The 8,860-nt window shown below is 40.6% G+C and overlaps 1 long non-coding RNA gene across 2 annotated transcripts; it reads right to left on the bottom strand.

Moving 5' to 3' along the window:
- Nucleotides 1–327: 327 nt before the first annotated feature.
- Nucleotides 328–7,959, bottom strand: LOC109458286 (uncharacterized). 2 transcript variants are annotated; one of them, XR_012497295.1, is made up of 4 exons: nt 7,806–7,959; nt 5,360–5,431; nt 4,783–4,865; nt 328–1,685 (listed from the first exon to the last, which is right to left on the bottom strand). It is a non-coding gene; the product is annotated as an uncharacterized LOC109458286 (long non-coding RNA). The 2 variants fall into 2 exon arrangements; XR_002139201.2 differs by lacking the exon at nt 5,360–5,431.
- Between the last annotated feature and the right edge of the window lie 901 nt (nt 7,960–8,860).

Raw genomic sequence — 8,860 nt, 5'->3', positions numbered from 1 at the left:
ATACATTACATAAAATATCTTTTTCCAATAATTGTTGGAAGGCCTGGAGTTTTAATTTTCCATTAAGTCCCTTAGGCATCACGAGGGCCCAGTATCCGTTTCCCGTAGGTAAATATATATTAAAGGGCCAGTCTCTATAAATATCTCCATGGAGGGGCAGCACAGTGATTATAAGGGTACATGTGGATATTAACCAATGTCTTTTCAGCATGAGGAAACAGTCTGGAGGCTTGAATGCATTGGAACAAATCAGTGGTATAATTTTCCTTCCTTTTCTTTCCTTTTTTTTTTGGCCATCAATAATACAAATCTACATTGTTATCTGAGGTTTGCCAACTTCAGTTTTTCTCTTGATAAGAAGAATGCTTTAAGCAAGATGTTCCTTTTAAGTTTTCTAATGTCCTTTTTTTTTCAAAGATGAACCAATGTTTGTGCCCAACAGAGCTTGTCCACATCATGCCTGGATTACAACCACAGAGCTTTCTTTTATTTTCATCTGTTTGCTCCTGCCCTATCCAAACACATTAATATGTGGTTTATATAATGTATTCCATATGTTTAATTAGCCATTACATGAAATGTAGGAAGGTGTGGCTTTTTTAATGCATTCTCCATTTTCTCCCAGTTTCCTGACTTTTAACTCACATTTTCTGGTGGTTGTTTTTGTTTTGTTTGTTTGTTTTTCATTCTTTTCACAGTAAAGAGTTTGTCCAAACTCAATTTATCTAACTGCTTCAAGTTTTAGATTTTCTTTAGCTAACAAAATTTAGTTTGGTCTATTGACAGATTAAATTAATTCTGCCCCACTTTATACAATGTATATAATGTAGCCATTGCTCAATAAATTAATCTGCATAATAAAATATTACTTAAATAAACTTGTATTAAGGAGTTCCCTTTTATAAAGTTTCCAGATTTTTAAATTGTATTGAAATGTCCACAATTTTCTAACTTCTTTCAAAATTATTTACTTGGTAATATTTTGATTTCTTGAATGATGTCCAATGTGTCTTAATTGTGTCTTGATGAAAACAAAACAAAACAAAACAAAAAAAGAATAGCACTTCATTTGGAGACAATTCAGAAATTCTTTACTTGCACTAATAGATTACCAGTAACAAAAGGCCCCCAGAATGCCCCCACAGAGCACATGGCTAGCCCTGGGGTGATTCACTATGGCGTCACTGGGAGAGATTATGAAGCCCAGAGCTGTGATGATGGTGCCAGTTCATGCCTTTTCAGTGAGAAAGCATTCAGGTTCCACGGAGTGTTAATCTGGCCACAAAATGGGAGACTGGCTAAGTCTGCCTGGAATGTCTGGCTGCTGGTTGGCAGACGCAGTCCTTTCTTCACCTTGGATCTGCTGGGCTAAGGATGCTTTCATAGTAATTTTCCAATGTCTTCCTTGATCAGTAGACTGCAGCATTTTATCATTTTGCAGATTTTGTTTTCTTCATGGGTTATTACTTCCACTGAACTGCACTTAACATCTATTAGCTTAGGTCTCCAGAAGATCAAAGTCTCTCTGTATCTGATTATTCTGCTCTTTGCAATTTGTGTCTCCCCCTCATTCTACCCCCCTCCCCACCAATCCAAGAGCCTTTGCACGTTTATGGATTTGGTTTCAGTGTTTTCCTCTAAATCGTTTATATACATAGAAGCGTCATAAAGAGGACATCGTGTCTCTAGAAAGAGATTAAGAGAGAAAAAAGTGAAGACAGCAATAGTAATTTTTGTATTGTTTCTATCTCAGTATGACTCTTTTAAAACTCATGTTTAAATATTTTTCTTTTTGAAACAGGATGGGTGAGGGAGGGAAGGATGGAGGAGGGGAGGGAGGGAGGAAGAAATGCTAATGTCATAGGAGCTAAATTCCCGTTGGGGAGTGTTCTCCTTTCTAAATGGTTCACTCTGCTCCTCTCCTTTTCTTCCAAAGCCCTGTCCTGTCGCCCCACATTTTAGTTAAAAAACATTTGCATTGTCTTTTTTTGGAACCTGTCTACAGGGCCAACATTCCATTCATTTTATGGTTTACTGTTAACCTTAATGACTAGGTTCTAATGGAAGATTTTATTTCCTTTCTGAACCTCTAGTAAATAATAATATTCCTCTAAATTTGGTCTCACAGCTGTGATGTACCAGAGATCCTCTATCAAATGTTGACCCCCGCTCAACAATAGACCAAAGCTGGCCCGATCAAGGCATTCACACTAGCCCTAGAAGAAATATTTTTAGAAGCTACATAAGAGGCCCAGTACACATATATCAGCAGACATAAAGTGGGTGCTTGTGAGTTGAGACAGGTATTAAAAACTCAAACTACATCTGACAACTGAAAGAAATTAACTCTAAGGAGATTTGAATTTGAAGAGATTATTGAAATAAACACCAGGAGTTTGTTTTTTCCTTTTTTTTTTTTGCAAGGATATTTTCTTGTCAGAAATGCTCAACACTATTCTGCATGATGAATAAAATAAGTCAGAGCAAGAGGGAGAAGAAAGAGAGAAAGTGTGAGCAAGAACATGGCGTTTCCAAATTGACTGTGTGTACAGATCACGTGAGGACCTTGTTAAAATGAAGATTCTGATCCAGTAGGTCCAAGGTGAGACCTGCGAGTTTAAAATGCTCCCAAGTAATTCAGAGACTGCTGATCTGAGGACCATACTTTAGCAAAGAGTTAGAGTATTTCTCGGTGTTCCATAGTCTGACACTGCAGAAGTCATCCTCATTCTTCCTAGCACAAAGGACCGTCTCCTTGTGAGACACTAGATTCTGAGAAGAGACGTGAGGGGCCGCAGAGCAATGGTTCCCAGACTTTCCTGCACCTTATAATACCCTGGGAGCTTAAAAAAAGCCCAATGCTCAGGCCACACCCCATATCAATTAAATCAGAATCTCTAGGACTGGTACACAGGATTCAGTATTTTAAAAAATTCTCCAGGTGATTCCAATGTGCAGCCAAGTTTGAGAACTAATGACTTAAAAAATATTAACTTGAATAATAATAACAGCCAACATGTGGTGACTACTTCTATACAAGTACCAGGCAACGTAATCAATATATACATTTTTTTTTCCATTGAATCATCAAATAATTCCCTTTTACAGAACAGGGGACCGAGGCAGAGATTATGTAACTTGGCCCCAGACAAACAGCTGGTAGAGCTGGTGTTAGGAGACAAAAAAAGCAATGTCATCGGGGAGTAAGCGTATGATGGAGGAGTAGAGAACTTGCTAGTTGATTACACTTGTGTGTGAACATAAGGCTTTCTTTTCTTCGTATTTTTTACTTTTGACCAATCGTTGGTGGAGCCATGTTTAAAATGTAATCCTCGACTCTTGCTGCACCCCGACCTCAAAGACCCAAGTCAGCCTTCCTGAATCATGCGTTGCCTTTTCTCACCGGGCATGCTTGAGGCCCTAGACTTCTGAGCTCAGGCTTAATCGCCTTCAATTGCTGGCTCTTGGGGCCAACTTGACTCCAGGCAGGCTTTGCTTGGTTTCATTTCAGATTCCTTTGTCCGCTCTTGCTCCTAACTGGGCAGCAGGGGGAGCTACAACTACCAGGAAAAAGCGCCTGCAAAACTGCCCCCAAAATAGATAGAACTTTTGTGTTTCTTCCTAAAGGAAAAATTTCCTAGCAGCTCTTCACCCTAAAGCTAAAGCCTACTGTCCCAAACCCCAGAGGCCAAGAGAATAGCCACCTGGGAGTGCCGAGAGCAGAAAAATCAGAGGGCTTTCATGGGGCTCATGAGGCAAGTGAGGAGGATAGTGTGCGTACAATAGTCAGTATATTCAAGATGGCTGATCAGTCCAGAAAGGAGCCATAAATAGGCTATTGCATCTTCCAGAATGATGTTCCTCATTCAGAAAGAACTCAGCAACTATAATGAAATGTGTAAAATATAAACATGAGCTTTCTTTTTAAACTCTGACCAATAAGTTGAATAGAAATTTTTGTATCAGTCCTTAGTTTTCTTAATTTTAAATAGATATATATCAGGGCAAATATATGTTCATTTAACTCAGGTTGTACATGTACTAGAGAACATAGGGTTGGATGAGGAGTCAGGAATCCTCAAGACAACAGTATCATGTCCTAAGACTTTGAGGGAATCTTGAAAAATCCTAGAGAGAAAATTATCCTGAAGTTCATACATAACAGGCTGCAATTTACGCTGATGCATAAATTCACAAAGGCTGCTTCCTAAGCCTGAGAGACTTTTCAAAATTGCTGTGGTTCAGACTCTTCGATGGTGACGTTCTCAGAGAGGATCAGAGCATGTTACTGTGACCACACTGGGATGTCTAATTAGGACTAGAAACTAAGTACACCAACTCATTCCATAAGAAACCCCTGTTCTCCCAACTACTCTGAACTGTGCCCCCACTTCATCCTTTCTTCTCAACCCTGTTATAGGAAATCACAAAGGGGAAAGGGATGAATATCCAATGCCATATTCCATTCACCAGGAGGATATCTTTAGAATTCCTGTTGTACCCTTGCTTCTGGAGTGCTTATGTGTCATCTCTGGGGAGAACTGAAGGATGATGGAATCAGAACCTTTTGGGTTGAACAAATTTTGGTAATCATGTTGCTAGGGACCTTGAATGTGTGTCCACGAGTGATGCAGTTCTTGAACAATTAGTGTGTATACTTCATCAAGGGCACCATGGTATCTCTGTGATGGATTTTCAGAGTGTGAGCTATGTGGTTTTGAGTCACTGGAGCAGAGTGATGTGAAAATATATTTGGTGCTTATTAACTCAAATTTCACTTACCATATTGTTCATAAATGTGTCTTAATTGTCTGTGAGCTTGCTTCTCTTCTCCTGGATACATTCAATCTAGTAAAGGACCTGGGCTATTGCATTGTAAGCAGACAGATTAGTAGTGGCACAAATGCATGCAAAAATACACAGACAAGGCTTTGCTCTGTAGTCAGAGCCTCCCTGGTAATTCTCCTGTGTCCTTGCAATTGAGTTGCTGGTCCACTTTCACCAGCTAAGGAGTCTGTTTCTTCTCACTGAGCTCTGTCTGAGAGCTCCTGCATTACTCTATCATGTATGAGTTACATGATCCAGCCCTGCCCCACAGAATCTACCTGGGATCCCGAGCCAGACTGGGACATCTGAAAACACACACAATCCCCTCTCCAAGAAAACATTTAATTTGAGAAAAGGGGAAGTGACAATCTTACTGAGGAAGCCGACTTTTTAAAACAGGTTTTTTGTTTTTTTGTTTTTTCCCCCCTTTTCAGTCTCAATGACTATGTAGGATTACATAATGGTGAAGGCTCAAAGAAAAGGTGATCTGTAGTTTGACAGACTTACCAGCCACCACACAGTGCAAGCTTACCAGTTTGTGAGATCAGAGGTCAAGGAGAGGCATTGTGTGTGGGTGGTCAGATTTGAGATCTGTCACTCCTCTCTAGGAATAGAAATTGCAATTCTGCATGTTTTGTTTCCAGGTTTAAAAAAAAAAAAAAAAATGGTGGGCAGTTTTTCCCTAACGTCCTAATAGGCTACCCGAGGCATATAAGCATGAACAATAAACCTTGTTAAATGATCATCTGAAAAGGAAAATAAAATTGAGGCCTTATTCAAACTTAATGGAGAAAATATTTGCACAATCCTTGTCTTCTTGTTAGAAGCAGAGGAAGGCTGTCTCCAATGAAGTGGTAGAGGATCAAGGCACATTGGAGGGTGAACCAATGTGGGAATCCGGAGCACGTTCACCTGTACTGACCCTTTACTTCTGTGTCCCCAAATGCCAGGTCAGTAACTCCTTCAAGGGCATCACACAAATAAGCAATTGAATATTTCTGCCCTGGGCTTTGACGCTCCCTATCACACCCCACAATGAACAAGTCTGAAGGGTCAGAGATAAGCTAGGCTTCTTCAGGAATTGTCTCCCACTTTCCTACATACATCTTTCTCTCTCTTTCCCTTCTCTGCTTGTGCTTTTTATTCATTGCTAGGTCTACGTGCTAAATAAAGAACTCAGATTTCTCTATAATTCACCTTCTGGGGTGGGCCAGATTTTCACAAATTTGGACCAAAGAAATTACTCAAAAGCTCCCACCAAATTTGAAGCAATCTGCCAAGTGCAAGCTGCCTTTCTAAAGCCTCAGCTCCAGCCTGACCTTCAGTGCTTTTCTTCCTGAGAAATGGTTCACTCTCCTGCTTTTGATGGTGCTCTGTTTAGCAGGTGTGACAGATGCTGTTGATTCGCTCACTCAACACCTATTCCCACCCCCCTTCTTTCTTGCCCCCTTTCACTGTGGAAGCAGTAAAAGCTCCGCAGTGCTTTCCCACTCACTTCCCCAGCTTCCCTGGGATCTGCGCGGAGGGTTGGGGTGGATTTGCAGTTCTGTTGATGGGAGTCCAAGGCAGTTATGGCACTGTTTCTGGGAAAGTGGTTTTCTTCCTGACAAATGGGAGAAATGAACCTGGCACTAACCTTTCCTACTTTTTCTTACTGAATGAACATATGATGCTTGAAGCTACAACTACTATCCAGTAATAAGCAAATGCTAAGGATATCAGAGTATAAATATATTATAGAAGAAACTTGGGTTCTTGATGACTTGGTGAGTTACCATAGCCCCATGCGTCTTGTATGGATGTCATAGATTGCCTATCTGCCAACTTTGTATGTTGTCAGTATATATAGATAGATACAGATATAGATATAGATATAGATGATATAGATATACACATAGATATGGATATAGATGCCAGAAATATAAAGTATTCTGTTACTTACAGATTACTATGTCCCTAAGTAGAATAAATAACATAAAAACCAAACCCAAATTAGCCCCACACCCCATCCCTCCAAAAAGCTCTATCCTATTGAGTTCTAAGCCCTGTGTTAAGGGAAGTCTTTACATGATCAGTCATGTTGCCATATTTTTATTTTTGCCATTTTACAGATAGGACAACTGAAGGCTAGGGATCTAACACATCCTTACCAAGGTCACAGAGTAAGCTGCTAAAAGCTGGGGAATAGAGCCAAGAGCTCTGTAATCCCAGGTGAGGCCTCCTCTGCTGTCTCTCCTCCTTAACTGGGAAAATGTCGAAGGATTTATCAAAAACAGCCTGAAGCTAGAGTAGGTACTTTAATACCCAAAGCACTTAATTACTAATACAGTTTAAGGTACATTAACCTAATTGGAAACTTTTATGCATATGGCATAGGTGTTTTTTTTTTTGCCCTCTGAAAAAATTAATAGTATTTTTTCAAACTTTTCTACTAGTCAACCTCATCTTTATGTGCTATTATTGGTTTGCAAAGTTAGAAAGGATATCACAGCCAAGAGCTGAATTAACGTTATTTTCTCCTATAAAAGAAGAACAAATAAAATTAAATCTAATCAAATGAGAGGAAAAAGAAAGATAAAATTGTACCTGGTAATTGCAGGTCTTACGTACTAAGCACACTGGGAAGCTGACAGGAGTCTGTCATCAGAAGGCAGGGGTCATCCCTGGCTCCCGTTCCCTTTCACATCCCACGTGCAATCAGCCTGCCATGTGTTGTGGCCAATCATTCCTTGCCGTTCCCCCCACCTCCTCTTCACAACTCCCTTAGGCCAGGCCCTTGACGTTCTCCTCGGGATTACTGTGAGGACCATCTACTCAGTCTCTTGTCTGCTTCCAATCTGTTCCCTTGCTACAATTGGAGAGCCTTATAAAATGCAAATCAGATCTGTCAGTCCCTGGTTTTAAACCCTTCAGTGGTTCCCCATGGCCCTCAGGATAAGTCCAAACTCCTTGCTATGACTTTAAATGCCCTTCATTACCTGTTTTATGCCTAGTCCTCCAGTCTTACACTTGATGCTTCAGCTGTATCAAACTGCTTGCATTTCCCCAGTCCGGCTATGCGTTTCCTCCCTTCTGAGTCTTTGTGAAAACTGATCACTGCTGTGAACTTCCCCTTCTGGCTCTTCCTCTTCCTTCTTCCCACCAATTCCCAAGCTAACTCCTAATCATCTTCCACCGCCCAAACATCACTTCCTCTGGAATCCTCCCCTGACCACCTCCTTACCAGACTGGGGTAAGGGCCTCGCCAATGTGTTCCCATAGCAACCCAGAATAAAACACATTGAGATCATGCTGGAATTGTTTGCTCACATGTCCGTCTTCCCTCTAAGATTAGGGGATATATTTTGTTCACCTTTGCATCACCTGCACCTAGCACAGTGATGCTTACAAAATACTCAGTAAAGAGAATTGTTGAAAGAATGAAAGAATAGCAAACTAACCTTGTATCAAGGGCTTGCAAAAGACTAACAGGCAGTTGGGCAGGAAGGGCGACTAATGTTCATGAAGTCACAGAGAGCTTGCTCACTTAGTAAGGGAAGCAGAGGGTCTGGCATCCTGACACACTGGGTTGCAGGTTGTTCTCAATTAACAAAATTCAAATGGGTAAAACTGACAGATCTAGAGGCTGACCCACACTGTCTGAGAAGCAATGAATGGGGGAGATTCTTGCAGATGTTTACGAGCCTCATGGAGGTTGAATGTGGGGAAGGGAGATTTTAGAATTCTAATTATACTTATGAAGTGTCGGGCCCCTCTCTCTCTCTCTCTTTACATCTTCCTAACCTCTCCATTACTTCTTTCTGTTAATGCCATTATCCTAATATTTTTAGTAACAAAACCAGAGGTACATCCAGAATCTATTTCTCTTTCATAAGCCAGATAACTTCGTAAATTGCCCCCACACAAATAACCTGTAGAAGCTGAAGCTGACATTTCACACTAGAACATTATATATGAAGAAACACGAAATGGGGAACTGATGACATTTCTCTGCACTCTCTCCTAATGTACCTTGTTACCTCTAAGTAGCAAA

This window comes from Rhinolophus sinicus, linkage group LG06 (assembly GCF_036562045.2).
Source record: "Rhinolophus sinicus isolate RSC01 linkage group LG06, ASM3656204v1, whole genome shotgun sequence".
NCBI classification, from domain to species: domain Eukaryota; kingdom Metazoa; phylum Chordata; class Mammalia; order Chiroptera; family Rhinolophidae; genus Rhinolophus; species Rhinolophus sinicus.
Note: the sequence above shows the minus strand (reverse complement) of the source record. Positions and strands in the feature narration are given on the sequence as shown.